We start from the raw sequence: 15,657 nt of genomic DNA, 5'->3' as shown, positions 1-15,657 counted from the left end.
CCCTCCTAGGTGGAAATCCAGCCACTAACAGTCATTTTAGAGCATGAAGGCCAAAGAAATAACATAACATGCAGCTGAACACTGACAGCAGGCTGTAAACGTCCCCTTTCAATAACAAAATAATTGAGGGTTTGGTACAGTTAGGATCCCTGTAAGATATGATGGAGCAGTTCCAAGAATGAGCCCGTGGAGGCACACCCCAGAGGCAGGAGGACTCCACTGCCTCTCTCCGGCCCAGGTGTCCCCTCCCACCCTTGCGTGCTGGGCTAGGAGTGAGCAGTGTCTTGTTTGGGGTAGCTGTGCTTCGGGACGTTTTTCCCCAAGGCACCCCTAGAGGGCAGGATAACTCTCTTCCTCATGTTCTCAGCTACAGGCCAGGGACATACGCAAAGCTGGAAAGCTAATCTGTTCTAGGCAACAGCAGGACTCAAGTGATCCAAAATTTAGTTGCAAGTAAATAAAAATTTTAAAAAATTTTAGTTGCAAATAATTTAGACCCAATTATCAACTGATTAACCCCAGCGCCTAATACTCACAAAGTGCCTACTGCGGCTGTGTGTTTTTCTGTTGGCATGATTGTGCAATTAGACATGATGAACATTATATGGACCTACATCCTTCAACAGTCAAAAACTGACCTCTATATTCTTAGGTCAACTGTAAGAGTAAGTTAAGAATATGTTGTTTTATTTAAAAGAAATGTTCTTTGTCTCATTCATAAATGAATGTTAAAAATTGTATCCTTATTTGATAACTACACTTTAAAAATTTTAATTTTAATGCAGAGTGCCCTAATTTTCTGGGACAAATTCAGTTTTTATATCATTGCTTTGTATATAGATTTAAAACTGCATCTTTTTTTTGACTCATATAGCCATTAGAAGCATAGTGTAACTTTAGTCACTGAATATTTATACTTACTAAAACTAATGTCATGCTAAACTGAGAAATGCCTGCTCTAAGCCTGTTTTATCATTTATTAAAAAATAATATTGGTATATCTCTCATGTGGTTGTTTTAGGAATAAAATGAGAAAATGTATGTGAAGCACTTAACACAATGCCTATCATAAGCAAGCACCCAGTAAACATCAGCTGTGATTACAAAAGACACAACATTTTGTGGCACCATCCTCTAAAACCTTTTAACAAGGCATTGCTTTATTACAAAGAGGCATCTGATTCTCATTATTCTAATATTCTGGGTGTTCTGGTGTGTCATTTATTGATTACAAACATATACAGGTGTAGTATTCACATAAGGAATGATTTGAGAAATAGATGAGAGCGGCTTCCATTAGGAATACACACACTCACCAATTCACAAAAATCTCACCTGACCAATCTGAATTGTGTAGTGACTTGGAAATGGGCAGTTGTATAGACAGAGTTTTCTATTACATTTTAGTAATACCAGTGCCAATTTATTGATATACAGCTTTCTAAATTTTTGAAGAAAATATATATTTTTTTGTCTTGGTAATTTTATCAAATACAGAGTACTTGCTCATAAAAGAAAGATCAAATCTTTAAGGATAAAGATTTGACGGATAAAGGAGATTGATATCCTCCATGTGTCCTCTCTCAATCCCACCTTCCTTTTATGAAGTCAAATTTGTCCCTGAGATGTTGTCAGTATCATACAAAAATTGTAGTCAACACCTTATTCTCATCTCCTCCACCTAGAAAATAAAGAGCATCTGACTCAAGCTACAAGGGAGACCCTCCGAAGCCCTTCAACATGCCTTCTCAGATGCAGCCCCTCCACCCTCAGAACTGGCGGCGGGTGGGCTAGCCACTTGGTGCCGGGGATCTCCATGACCGAATAAACCCTGTCTCATCTCCTAATTAATGTTTGAAACTCCACTTTCCGAAACTCTTTCCTTTTCTCACAGGTTTTGATATATATGAGGAACGTAATTTTATAGTGTCCTTAGTCATTTGAAACTTAACACAGATGAAGAGCTTGATGGCTTATTAGTTAAAAGAGTAAGGTAGGGCAATCGAAGGCACTGACGTTCTGATAAAAGGACAAGAGTGAGAGAGTACAGTTAAAAAGACGCACAACTCAAAGCTCATCGTATAAGGACATAATACCAATATCTTTCAAGATGTGTCAAAAATTCCTAGGTGAATGGGTGAGGCTGCATTTCTGGTTTCTAACTGTGTCTGTCCAATTTTACCTCCAAGAGGACAACTATCTGGGGTCTTCTTTACTGTCTTGATCTCTCCCTAACTTCAGTCCAGGCCATTCTTTTAGCTTTTGATACAAATATACGTACATAGGCACACACGCATGCTGCGCTGTTTTCTGTGGGTGTTTGGTGCAGGCTTACGTGATTTGTGGCTTTGGCGGCCTGACTTGGGTTTTGCCCTTGAGAAAAACTCTGGTTCTGATGTGTGTATCTAGTAAATGAAGCATATTAACGGCATAATTGGTACACGGTGGATCATGCCGTAACCCCAGATGGCACGGATACCTCAACAGTGAGCTGACTTAGAAACGGCACGTTGCACTTTGCCTCTGGCGACCTGCCCCCCCCGCCCCCCCCAAACTGAGTCTTCCCTCCCAAGTGAGATGCCTAGAGTTGGGGTTGTCCGGTTCTTGATGGTAGCTTTTGTTCCAAGCAAACATAATATGCTTACATAATAAAAACCCTGTGCTACTCCTGAAATAAAAATTATTATCCTGGGGATTATCTTTGCTAGTCTCCTCCCCCTCCCGTGGGTACCACTGTATCAAAGCAAAGCGAGGCTTTGAAAGGTGTGAGGATATCCATTTCATTCACTGAATACAAAAGTGCCCTTTGTCAGTTGGGAGGGTAGGTAACATATAACCTTGTCCCACTTAAGCTGAACCTAGAAAGTAACTTATGGAGGATACTTCAAATGTCTAAGTCAGAACCTTAACCTGAGCTGAGAAGAGTAGATAGTCTTTAGGACCAAGGAATGAATATTTGAACGGCAAAGGAACTCCTTCTGGAGCACTACTAATGAAAATAACTAATTTCAGCCACCAAAGGAATTCTGGTATCCTGAAAGTGAGAAGCACATTTTTCATATCTCGGCTTCAGAGAGCGTCTAATGCAGAAAGGCCTGTGTTCTCCGAAGGCACTGTGCTTCCAAAGAAGCTAGCTGTTTTTCCCCGGGGTTAGAGTGAAGAAAGATATGGCTTGCCCAGGACTGTGGGGTTCCTGAGTCACAAGACTTTCAGTCTGAAAACTGGGGACGTCCTGGGCAAACTAAGAAGAGGCCCTGACAGCTTGACTAGATCAGACTGAGCTCTAGAAATCATATGGCAAAAGAGTCACCCCAATGGTCTGGTGCCACGATCACCAGCTCTCAGCTGTTACCCCGCGGTGCCCGTCCTCCCAATAACGATCCTCTAGCCCAGGAATGTGTTGTTCCATTTCCCAATGGTCTGGTGCCATGATCACCAGCTCTCAGCTGTTACCCCCGCGGCGCCCGTCCCCCCAATAACGATCCTCTACCCCAGGAGAATATGTTGTTCCATTTCCCATGGTCCCTATATTTTCCATTGTCACCTGGAAATCCACGTTCTAAAAATTGCTCAAATCCTAAAGTAAAACTAGTGTTGAACTAGATGGTTTTCATTTTCTCAACGTATTTACTTTTTGGTTGCTGACTACAGACGTTTTGAGTTAAAGTGAACATGGCCAGAAAAAAAAATTTGCAGCTGTCATATCTTTGCAGGTTTTATAATATTATACAGGAACTGTTTCATAGCCCTTTATAATAAAATGAGTTGGGTTTATTACATGCTAACAACAACAACAAAATCACAAGTTGGACAGTAATTAGCTTGAATAGACATTTATTTTATCCTTTTACTAGAAAAACAATTGTAATTTTATGCTCCAGAAAATCTCATTCTTAAATGTTATGCCTGGGGTTGCTTTTCCAAACTGATGCTAATATTGTTATTAAGTAGATGGGCAGTGTGCTCTTGAGGCCTCTTTCCTATAAAGGACTTGGGGTTTACAGCTAATATGAGTCTAGAACTCATGTTTGCTCTTGTGTGTGTTCGTAAGCTACAGAACAAACTGGTCATTTCCTTCATGCATGAGCCCATCCTCCAATCTTTCCATCCTTTCTCAAAATTCTCTTCCTGAGACAGGTTTTATGATATACATTGCAAGGTAGATAACAGATAAGTTGTCGCACTTTAATAGCTAGCATTTGAAAGGGCAGTATAGAGGTCAAGCTTCTAGGCCATATCCAGAGCCCGACCAGGAGGCACAAAATTCCCTTGAGGTCTGATGACTCTTCTGAAAGGCCTATGATACCACGTCCGCCCAATAAGAGCAGCTGGCCCATTCTTTGGTCCCTCTACTCAGTGTCAGCATTAGAATGCCATACTTCCCTTTATAGATCAAGTATCCCAGCAGCCAGCCCTAGAAGGCTCATCAATTACTCTTTCCATAGACAACAGAATGCCTCCTTCAAGTCCCTACCCTCGGTCACAGTGACACTTCCACAAACTCTACCACTATTGAAAGACTGAATACAGAGTCAAACTTTAGCATTTGGTACATTTCATCAAACACCCCTTACCTTCATATATCGGGGCATGTCTTTCCTTGAAACAATAGCAAAAAGAAAGAAAAATGCAAGGGCTCCACTAAATTATTTTGTTAACCAGTCCAACTGTGGTTAAATCCAAGATATATGTGCCTTAGAAGGAGGTGTTAAAAGCATCCCTCAATCACACAAACATACACACACGCGTGTGTGCGCACATACACACATACACATATACAGTGACACAGGGTGAATTTTCTCCAGTATTTTCCATTTCATCATACATATCAAGTTTGCCTTACTGGGAGTGGTAAGCTTTCCAGAAAAAACAGAAACACTGTTTTAGCACTCGACTATAAATTTTCAAAATGTTACCTGAAAATATTTTAACCTCATCCATTTCTAATGTGTTGTCTGCAGGTGTGTGTCAGCAGGCTTGGCATCTCAGAGTAACTGTCTTGTCCCTGAAAGAATCCAGCCAATGGCACTGAGAGATGGCATAAAGGCTTGTTTCCTGAGCTCATGGTGTCATATCAGGTATTTTCTGTTTACATTTTTTTAAATAAATTTATTTATTTATTTTTGGCTGCGTTGGGTCTTCGTTGCTGCGCCCGGGCTTTCTCTGGTTGCGGCGAGCGGGGGCTACTCTTCGTTGTGGTGCGTGGGCTGCTCATTGCGGTGGCATCTCTTGTTGCAGAGCAAGGGCTCTAGGCACGCGGGCTTCAGTCGTTGTGGCGCAAGGGCTCAGTAGCTGTGGCTCGTGGGCTCTAGAGCGCAGGCTCAGGAGTTGTGGCGCACGGGCTTAGCTGCTCCGCGGCACGTGGGATCTTCCCGGCTCAGGGCTCGAACCCGTGCCCCCTGGGGCTCAGTAGCTGTGGCTCGTGGGCTCTAGAGCGCAGGCTCAGGAGTTGTGGCGCACGGGCTTAGCTGCTCCGCGGCACGTGGGATCTTCCCGGCTCAGGGCTCGAACCCGTGCCCCCTGCGTTGGCAGGCGGATTCTTAACCACTGCGCCACCAGGGAAGTCCCTGTTTACATTTTTTATAGTGCAAGGTAGATTATAATTTGCCCAGATTTTATCCATGTATGTACACTTTCAACTGCCTCTTCAGTTATAAAGTTATCTTTTACTAAAGTACTTAATAATTCTAGTAAATATACTTTAGCCAAGAAGCCACCATTTATCATAAGCAAGCCCCCCATTCACCCCTTCGTCTTGTTGTCCTCTAACACCCCCTTGGAATGGGACATAAATATGCAATGCTGATCATTTGCTACTGGGTCCTTGAGAGTATATGAGGTTCAAGGGAGCAGTCAGTATTGAAAGGGGACCAAAAAAAAAATGGAGTTAATAAGGTATTTGGACCAAAGGGACAAGTAGCTCTCTCTTCTCCCGGAAACAAGTTGGAAATAAAAGTAAATTAGTTCTGAAAAGAATATACACATATCATGCGTACACAGCCTATTTAACCAAGTACTGAGAGTCGGTATCAGGTCCAACCACAGGCAGTTGGTAAAACTTAGTGATATAACTAATGTCGAAATAACTTTTGGTATCAAGAGAGTGAGACGTGTGACCCAAAGCACATCTATATCAATACCTCTTTGGATGAAGGATACTGAAATAAAAAAGAGAAAAACCTAATGACGTTAATACCACGATTATCTTCTACTCTCTTTAGCTTTTTTTTTTTTTTTAACATCTTTAGCTTTACTGAAGCCAAAAGATCAAGCAATTGTTTCTGCTGGCAATATAAGCATCTTATAAATTTAATAAATCCAGGTAACCAATTTGTTATACAAATCTATGTCATGTATAGAAGTTGAGTACACAGTAATGTTCAAAGAGCTGATCTTGCAGCCTCATCATTAAGACAAGAAAAAGGCTGACTGGCTCATAAGATTGTGTAGTCCAGTCTTGAAACATTGGTTGCCTGCTTCCTGTGTGCAGGCTCTACTCTCTGAGATAGAGTATATTCTCAGTGTTAAAATAATAATCAGAATGATTAACAGCTTCTAGGTAGTGGTGTGGATTTCTTCCCACATACACACCCCGTGCATTAACCCTCACACTTCAAACCAGTCCAGCAAACACAAGAATACATTGAGGGAAGGAGAGATAATCACTGGGAAAATAGATCCACATAGGAGGCTGGAATCTGCCTCCAGGGAAATGGCTTATGGTAAACACCAAGTCTCGAATGCCACCATTTCTACACCATCATGCTCTATGTCTGGGGGCTTAACCGTGGTCCTGAAACAATACTGGCAACAGCAGTTGTTCACAGGGCACGAGTAACATGGTGCTAAGAGGTAGAAATGATCAACAATATCATTTGTGGTATTCTGGGGATTTCTCAAGAGGTTTGCACCCTGGTCAGAAGTCTTTTGGTCTCTTTGGTTATTGTAGGGCTACGCAGAAAATGAAATTATACCCTTTAAGGTAAACCAACCCTTCTGAAAAGCCAACCCCCAAACACATTCATACAATAAACGTTATGCTATTCCTGATATTTTATGTTCAAAATTGATTTATTTACTGAAAACAAGCAACGGAAAAGAATCCAATTGACAAGACCTGGGCAAGTACATTTCAAGGTGATGACTCTTCCCTTCTCCCCTACTCCTCTCATGATGACAGTTACACAGGAGCTGCAGATAGACCAATGTTATTAGAACTTTTTGTTTGCTTATCTGTTTGCTTTGTTTTGTTTTCAAATGACAAATAAAACTAGGAAAATATTTGAACTTAGGTATTAGAGGGTTTCGTGATTCATCCTGCAGATTTCAACAGTTGATCTGGTTTCCCTGCCATCAACCAAAAAGGTTATAAATACCTTTTAATGCAAGATTACTGATGGAAATACGGCACTCACATATATTTGTGTGAGTATGAGTGTGTGTTTACACACAACTTAGTTCTAATTAGAACACCCATAGCGTCTTTAAATCTTTCAAACATACTCAGACTAGCCTTCTTCATTAACTTGGCAAAGGATTTTTAGCAGGTTTGGAGTAAACACCATGATTTTTATTACATAACAAAATTATATCACTGGAAATGCAACCTGCAATACTGTAGAGTGATTTAAGTATGAAAGTATCATATTTAAAATCTTAACAGATTGTTAACAAATTATTTAACAAATTTTCAGTTTTTCAGCATAATGACAAATTCTATACTAAAGCCTTGTGACTACTGATCAGCAAAAGACACATCGGTTGTGAGATTCCTGAGGATGAGTCTCGTTCTAGGTTTCGCATCCCGGGCACTAACAGCACCCTGTTGTAGAGGGTTGCCCTGTGCACTGTACACAGTAGCAGTCACCCTAGTCTCTACCCAGAAGATGCCAGCAATGCCCCCTCCTCCACCCCAAGCTGTGGCAACAAAAATGTCTCTAGTTGCCAAACATCCCCTAGGGAGCAAAATCACTTACAGTTGAGGACCACTAGTTGAATGAAATACAAAATAGAAGAGTTTTGTGTCTGTTTTTTCTCAAAGTCTTTAGAGATGGAGTTTATAAATGCATCTAAAAAAGTTTACGGGCACCGTGTTTCCAAGACTATAGAGGTAAGCGTAAATGGCATTGGGGTTTTTTTCAACTTGAGATATTAGATTAAAATTCAGAGAGAAAATACTGGATGAGGGCAGATACACAGTAGGACAACCTACTTAAAGTAGGCTCAACACGTTTTAAAAAGACTTGAGCTGAAGGTCTCTTTACATTTCGCAAGAAGTGTGAACTGCAAATTCTAAGTGCTGGTTTTGACAGTAGCCCTCATGGTACCCAAGGACAAGCTGCTGCCTTCTTATCCAAACAAGTTTTAAGAGTGAAGAGGCAGAATTCAGGTGAGACTAAAACAGAACAAACCAGATGAACAAAAGTAACTATCTTGGCTATTCACAGATTCTGAGAGATGGCTTGTAGGGATACGGAGCTTGGAGAGGATTGTAGAAGAAAGCTGAGAAGACGCTCACTAAGAGTGAAGTGAATTGAAGGCTGAAGGGAAGGGTACTCATGCTCTCCTTGCGTACCTGACATCTCAGCTATATTTTAGGAATGCAATGCTGCTGCAGATGAATGCAATCTCTTTTCTGGCCCAATGCCCAGCAGTGCTCCACATAGAATATAGTGCTCAATAAATGTTTGCTGATTTTGGTAAACAGGAGAACCTAGCTAGGAACCCCATGACTTTCCGTTTGAAGAGTCCTAGGCAGGAAGTATAATATCCATTAGAGTCAAGACAGTATGGTACTGGCACAAAAACAGATATATAGATCAATGGAACAGGAGAGAAAGTCCAGAGATAAACCTACACACATATGGTCACCTTATCTTTGATAAAGGAGGCAAGAATATACAATGGAGAAAAGACAGCCTCTTCAGTAAGCGGTGCTGGGAAAACCGGACAGCTATATGTAAAAGAATGAAATTAGAACACTCCGTGATACCATACACAAAAATAAACTCAAAATGGATTAAAGACCTAACTGTAAGGCCAGACACTATACAACTCTTAGAGGAAAACACAGGCAGAACACTCTATGACATAAATCACAGCAAGATCCGTTTTGACCCACCTCCTAGAGAAATGGAAATAAAAACAAAAATAAACAAATGGGACCCAATGAAACTTAAAAGCTTTTGCACAGCAAAGGAAACCATAAATAAGATGAAAAGACAACCCTCAGAATGGGAGAAAATATTTGCAAATGAAGCAACGGACAAAAGATTAATCTCCAGAATTTACAAGCAGCTCATGCAGCTCAATATCAAAAAAACAAACAACCCAATCCAAAAATGGGCAGAAGACCTAAATAGACATTTCTCCAGAGAAGATATACAGATTGCCAACAAACATATGAAAGAATGCTCAACACCACTAATCATTAGAGAAATGCAAATTAAAACTACAGTGAGGGATCACCTCACACCAGTCGGAATGGCCATCATCAAAAAAATCTACAAACAGGGCTTCCCTGGTGGCGCAGTGGTTGAGGGTCCGCCTGCCGATGCAGGGGACGCGGGTTCGTGCCCCGGTCCGGGAAGATCCCACATGCCGCGGAGCGGCTGGGCCCGTGAGACGGGAGACGCCACAACAGTGAGAGGCCCGCGTACCACACACACACACACACACACACACACACACACACACACACACACACAAAATCTACAAACAATAAACTCTGGAGAGGGTGTGGAGAAAAGGGAACCCTCTTGCACGGTTGGTGGGAATGTAAATTGATACAGCCACTATGGAGAACAGTATGGAGTCTCCTTAAAAAAGTAGAAATAGAATTACTATACGACCCAGCAATCCCACTACTGGGCATATACCCTGAGAAAACCATAATTCAAGAAGAGTCGTGTACCACAATGTTCATTGCAGCTCTATTTAGAATAGCCAGGACATGGAAGCAACCTAAGTGCCCAACAACAGATGAATGGATAACGAAGACATGGCACATATATACAATGGAATATCACTCAGCCATAAAAAGAAATGAAATTGAGATATTTGTAGAGACGTGGATGGACCTAGAGTCTGTCATACAGAGGGAAGTAAGTCAGAAAGAGAAAAACAAATACCGTATGCTAACACATGTAAATGGAATCTAAAAAAAATGGTTCTGATGAAACTAGGGACAGGACAGGAATAAAGACGCAGACACAGAGAATGGACTTGAGGACACAGGGAGTGGGAAGGGTAAGCTGGGACGAAGTGAGAGAGTGGCATGGACATATATACACTACCAAGTGTAAAATAGATAGCTAGTGGGAAGCAGCCGCATAGCACAGGGAGATCAGCTCGGTGCTTTGTGACCACCTAGAGGGGTGGGATAGGGAGGGTCGGGGGGAGATGCAAGAGGGAGGAGATATGGGGACATATGTATACGTATAGCCGATTCACTTTGTTAAACAGCAGAAACTAACACACCATTGTAAAGCAATTATACTCCAATAAAGATGTTTAAAAAAAAGAGAGAGACACCAGAGAGCTTGCTGTCTTCTCCCCCACTGCGACATGAAGACACAGCAAGAAGACTGCCATCCATCAGCCAGGAAGAGAGCCCTCAGTAGAAACCAACCATGCTGGCACCTTGGCCTTTGACGTCAAGTCTCCAGAATTTTGAGAAAATTAATTTCTGTTGTTGAAGCCACTCCTGTCTATGGTGTTTTGTTATGGCAGCCTAAGCAAGACAGACAACTCTGTGAATAAATTAAAAGCCATCGACTACAAAACAGAAGCAGACTCTTTGGTTAGCAGGGGGAAGGGTGCGGGGAGGGACAGTTTGGGAGTTCGGGGTTGACATGTACACGCTGCTATATTTAAAACAGGTAACCAACAAGGACCTGCTGTAGAGCACAGGGAGCCCTGCTCAGTATTCTGTAATAACCTAAATGGGAAAAGAATTTGAAAAAGAATAGATACATGTATAACTGAATCACTTAGCTGTACACCTGAAACTAAAACAACATTGTTAATCAACTATACTCCAATATAAAGTTTTTTAAAAGCCATCGAATTGTACATTTTAAATGGGTAGATTTGTATAGTGTGTGAATAAAGCTGTTTTAGAAGATGAAAAAAAAAAAAGAAAGCAGTTTTTCACCAAAACCATGTGCCACTGATGTTTGAAGACAGGGCAAAATTTCTTTACTACCGAAAGATATAAGGGACTGTCTGGGACTGTCCTTCTCATAGTTGTGCTCAGGGAGGCCCTAACACCAAATCTGCAGCAATTTGATATCACAAGAGTTCATCCTCACATTTCTTAAATGAGAGATCGTCACTAAACTTTTATGTGTGTGTATGTGCTATGAAAATGGGAAACAGAAGGCAAGTCTATAAGACCATCTACGCTATTAGCTGGTTTATAAGCTCACTAGGAGCTTCAGTTATTCAATGTCAGTTTATGGAAAATTAAAAATGGAGCACATGGGCTGCATTCTGGCATCGCTGGACTTGACCAATAGCTACCAGGAACCCAAGCAAGACACGGAGGATGAAGGAAAAGCAGCAGGGCCCCTAATCAGCAGATCCAGTATAAAGCTGGTGTCAACGGCTGTATTCCGTTAACTATAGAGAAGATAATTTATAAGCAAAATATTGAGGACTTCATAGAGAGAAATTTCACAAGATTTCACACATGCTTCAAGGATCAGTGGTTTCCCATTGCAGTTGCCAAAACATCCCAATCCTTACTAGGGTCTAGAAGATATATTTTCCCTCTCCTGCCTATTTTCCCAAAAGTTTTCCAGTTCGTTCACCACCGTTCAGCCACTTTGGTTTTCTGCCACGTCTCCTGTAGCTTTAAGATTTTGTATTTGCCATCTTTCTCCCTAGAATGCTCCCCCCCAAAATTTTCCACATCTGGTGCCTACCTATCATCGGATATGCTTTTAGCTCAAATGTCCCCCCTCAGAGAAGGTTTCTCATCTTGTCCTCCCAGCTAAAGTTTTCACCCACCCACACCCATACGCCCTATGGCTCACCCTCAACCCCATTATCCGGCTTTATTTTTCTCCTAAAATTTATCATCATCTGAAATTACCTTAACATTTATTTGATTACATGTTTATTGCTGGCCTCTGCTGGAATGTAATCACCGACCATTCAGGAATGTTGGTATATGTGTTCTCAACCCATAACAGGAAGTAAAAACCATATCTTTCAGAAAGTCGAGCTGAAATCTAGTGATATCTAGTGTAGAGAGGAGTGAAGATCTCTTTATTGTTACATTAAACTCTTATCTGGAGTAACACGGAGCAAATAGTATATAAGGAGAAAAATATTCCAGATCAAGCAATACTAGGCTTGACTAATATAGAGATGGCTTTAGGATTGTCCCCTGTGAGCCTCACCCAGAGGCAACATGAACATTACCCATGGCCTTGATGAACTATTAGAACAGTTTTCAATTTTCTATAAAGGAAGAGGGCAGTAGGGCCCAAGCTCCAGTGAACTCTGACCCACTATCCTGAGCATTTGTGTAATCTACATCAAGAGGCTTCCCCTTTCTGCCTTAGTCCCTGAAAAATATGATTTAACAAGTAACTTCTCTTTATTTTCATCACCATAACAGTTAGGCAAAATCTGGTGAGTCTGACCCATTTATGAGATGAAAGGGAATAAAAGAGCAGTGGTAAAATGGAAACAGACATTAAATATGAAAAAGCTGGATCTAGAGGTACTCGAATTCATAGAAATAATCTGCTTTACTGATAACGTTTCAGAAGTGCTACTAGTTAAAAGATAAGACTCTAAGCTGAACCTTTAACTGGGCCTCTACAATTCAAAAAAGCCAGTAGAAAAGTTTGTTGCAACTGCAGGCAGATAGCTGAGGAATGAGAAGGCCATCCTGGCTTGTGAAAACAGACCACAACAATAAGGACTTTATAAAAAACTCTGCAAGAATCTTTATACTTCCAACTACATGGTCTGAAATCATATGCACATTGCCTGTACGCCCAGACAAACGTATCTTCGAACAAAAGGGATTCTGGGGCTTGTGGGAGAGTAAGATAGCCAGTGAAAAAGAAATGTATCAGAACGATGGTGCAGAATTGAAAGGGGAAGCCCCTGTGCACAGCTGTCGGATCCCGTTGACAACAAGCAGCTGGAAGGGAGTGTAAGGATGTCTGAGAAGTTCCAATTGTTCTAATCAGCCATGAGAGAGAGGGAGGCTGAAATAGTGTGCTTTCTCACTGTGAATAACTGCTTAGGTCTTGATGAAAGCTGTACCTTGGGGAGGGGCTTTGGGCAGAAGACGAAGAAAAGCTAAGCAAGCTGTCTGAAGAATCAAAGTAGAAATTTAAGTTGAATAATTTACTTCCCACCAACACTTCATATCCAGCGACTTTGGCTTTGGCTAAATGATTGGGTTTAGGCTATTATTCTTGTAATTAAAACTTACTTAAAACATTTGCCCTGTTATCTTTATTTTTCAGCCAAATAACTTATGCCTGGAATATACTGAATTAGTCAAATCAAATTAGCAAGCATTCACGGAATGATTCTAGATCCTAAACTCCTGAATAGCTGAGGTCATCTCTGGTTTTGTTCATGATGTATCCTCTCAGTAAGGACGATGCAGTACACGCTTACTATAGAACCGCTGACTGAATGAATAACTGGATTAATTAGTTTTCACTGCCAGTCCACGTGTTTTCCAGACTCACATCTCCTCTAATTAGAAGAATTTCCCTATGAGGCTCTGGAGCTATGACCACAAATGTACACTAAAACTGAGGCAAGTCCGTTTGGTAATTTCTCACTCTAGTTAAGTAGCATTGTTTTTCTTTTTTTTTTTTTTTTTTTTTTTTTTTTTGCAGCTAAGAAAAGAAATTTAAAGGCATCTGTCAAGAGCAGAGGCAATTACTAGAGCATTTAGATGAAGCAGTATATAAAAATGCATCTCTAAGAAAGCTCTGACCTTAAAATATGGAGGGACTCACTTGCTTGGCATTAAATTAACTAATGAGAAGTTCACAGGCATCTGGGTCCAAGACATGTATCAGAAGGAGGAGCATGATTCATGATTGCTCATTTAATTAATTACCTAATTAACATTTCAAGAATAGAGCTTTTGGTAGGACTGTCAGGAAATTTGAAGAACTTCACTATTATTTTTTTTTTTTCGAAATGAAACTGGCTCTCAGTATGTGGTTACTCATAAAGAAAAGGAAAATTTTTAGGATAGCCATGGGTATTTTTAAAAATGGTGCCCATTAAAGGACATAATATTGACGCAATTTTCCAGGGCTAGTTTCCATTTTCCCACCGAGTGGTAATTAGGTCATTGGGCCAGTCCTTCTCTTGACTGACCATTATGATTTCACCAGGTTTGCTTCTAAAAACAGTCTTTTGTAGGAATTGTTAGTCACTATCAGCTCTTCCCTGAGTTAATTTGGCTTTCACTTAAGGTGCCAAAAGCACCTCCCTGGAAACTTAAGTTTTCCATGTGTTCACAGAAAAAGTATATGCTAATTCACCCTACCACAGTTTGGATCTTCTGCAGTTCTGATTTGGCTGAACTAGCAGTGGAAGATAATTTATTTTGCAGTCCTCTGGCTTCCCTCTGGGGACAACCAATGGCAAGCATTGCTTTGTCTTCACGTGGACAGTACCTCCTGGGAACAGGGAAAGCACCTCTGTGATACTTAAGAGTATTTGTCCTAAGCCAATTTGACTTGACTCTGCCCCCTGGCCTGCCGTCTCATCCCTGCCCCCTGCTTTTTTTAAGGAGTTACACTTAAAGTTCTAAGAGCTCCTTTCTCAGGAGAGGTGCCTGTGTTTTCACAGGAGCTTAGTGGGAGGCCAGCTGGGAACAAAGACACTGGTATCACAGAGAGCATGGTCTACTTAGATGGAAGCCAGTTGAACTGAAATCACCCCGGGAAGTTCTGTATGTAACAAGTCAAGGTAACTACTACCATACAAGTTGATTCAGAGCTGTGGTACAGTGTGAGGGCTAGAGATTTAGGTATTCCTGCTTCACTCCTAACTTCAGTGAGGTGTCTCCTATTCCTTGTAGCCCCCCAAATCTAAAAGAAGTTAAATCTTCAGTCGAAGGAACACAGAGCCAGAAGTCAGGAGACCTGTCTTTTAAGTATGCCTAGTTTATTCACTCTTATCACAAAGATTTTTAAGCTCCTAATAGGTACTAAGTGCTAAAACATCCCTTAACTCCGCCAGTACTCCACCCTCAGCTATACCATGACCAGGCGTGAAGAAGGAATAATGCGGTTCTGTGCAAATTAAAACAGCGGCTCTTGACTTAGGGTGCTCAGTGTCCTGGGGTCCCTGAGACCATTTGGAGTTTGCCTGAGAAAGCAGAAGTATCTTTTATGAAATGTAAAGAAATGACTGGCCTTTTCCCCCTGTGTTGCCATTTGTTTTGATAGTGCAGAAGCAGTGCTGGCACCTAAACGTTAACTGTCCAGACAGTGGCATCAAAGCACACTTATCATATTTTTCCCTGCCACAGGTTCATAATAAAAAAAGAAAGAGAGGGGCTTCCCTGGTGGCGCAGTGGTTGAGAGTCCGCCTGCCGATGCAGGGGACGCGGGTTCGTGCCCCGGTCCGGGAAGATCCCATGTGCCGCGGAGCGGC

The sequence above is a fragment of the Physeter macrocephalus genome, chromosome 14 (assembly GCF_002837175.3).
Source record: "Physeter macrocephalus isolate SW-GA chromosome 14, ASM283717v5, whole genome shotgun sequence".
In the NCBI taxonomy this organism is placed as follows: Eukaryota; Metazoa; Chordata; class Mammalia; order Artiodactyla; family Physeteridae; genus Physeter; species Physeter macrocephalus.
The sequence above is the reverse complement of the archived record's forward strand: the minus strand, read 5'-3'. Positions refer to the sequence as shown.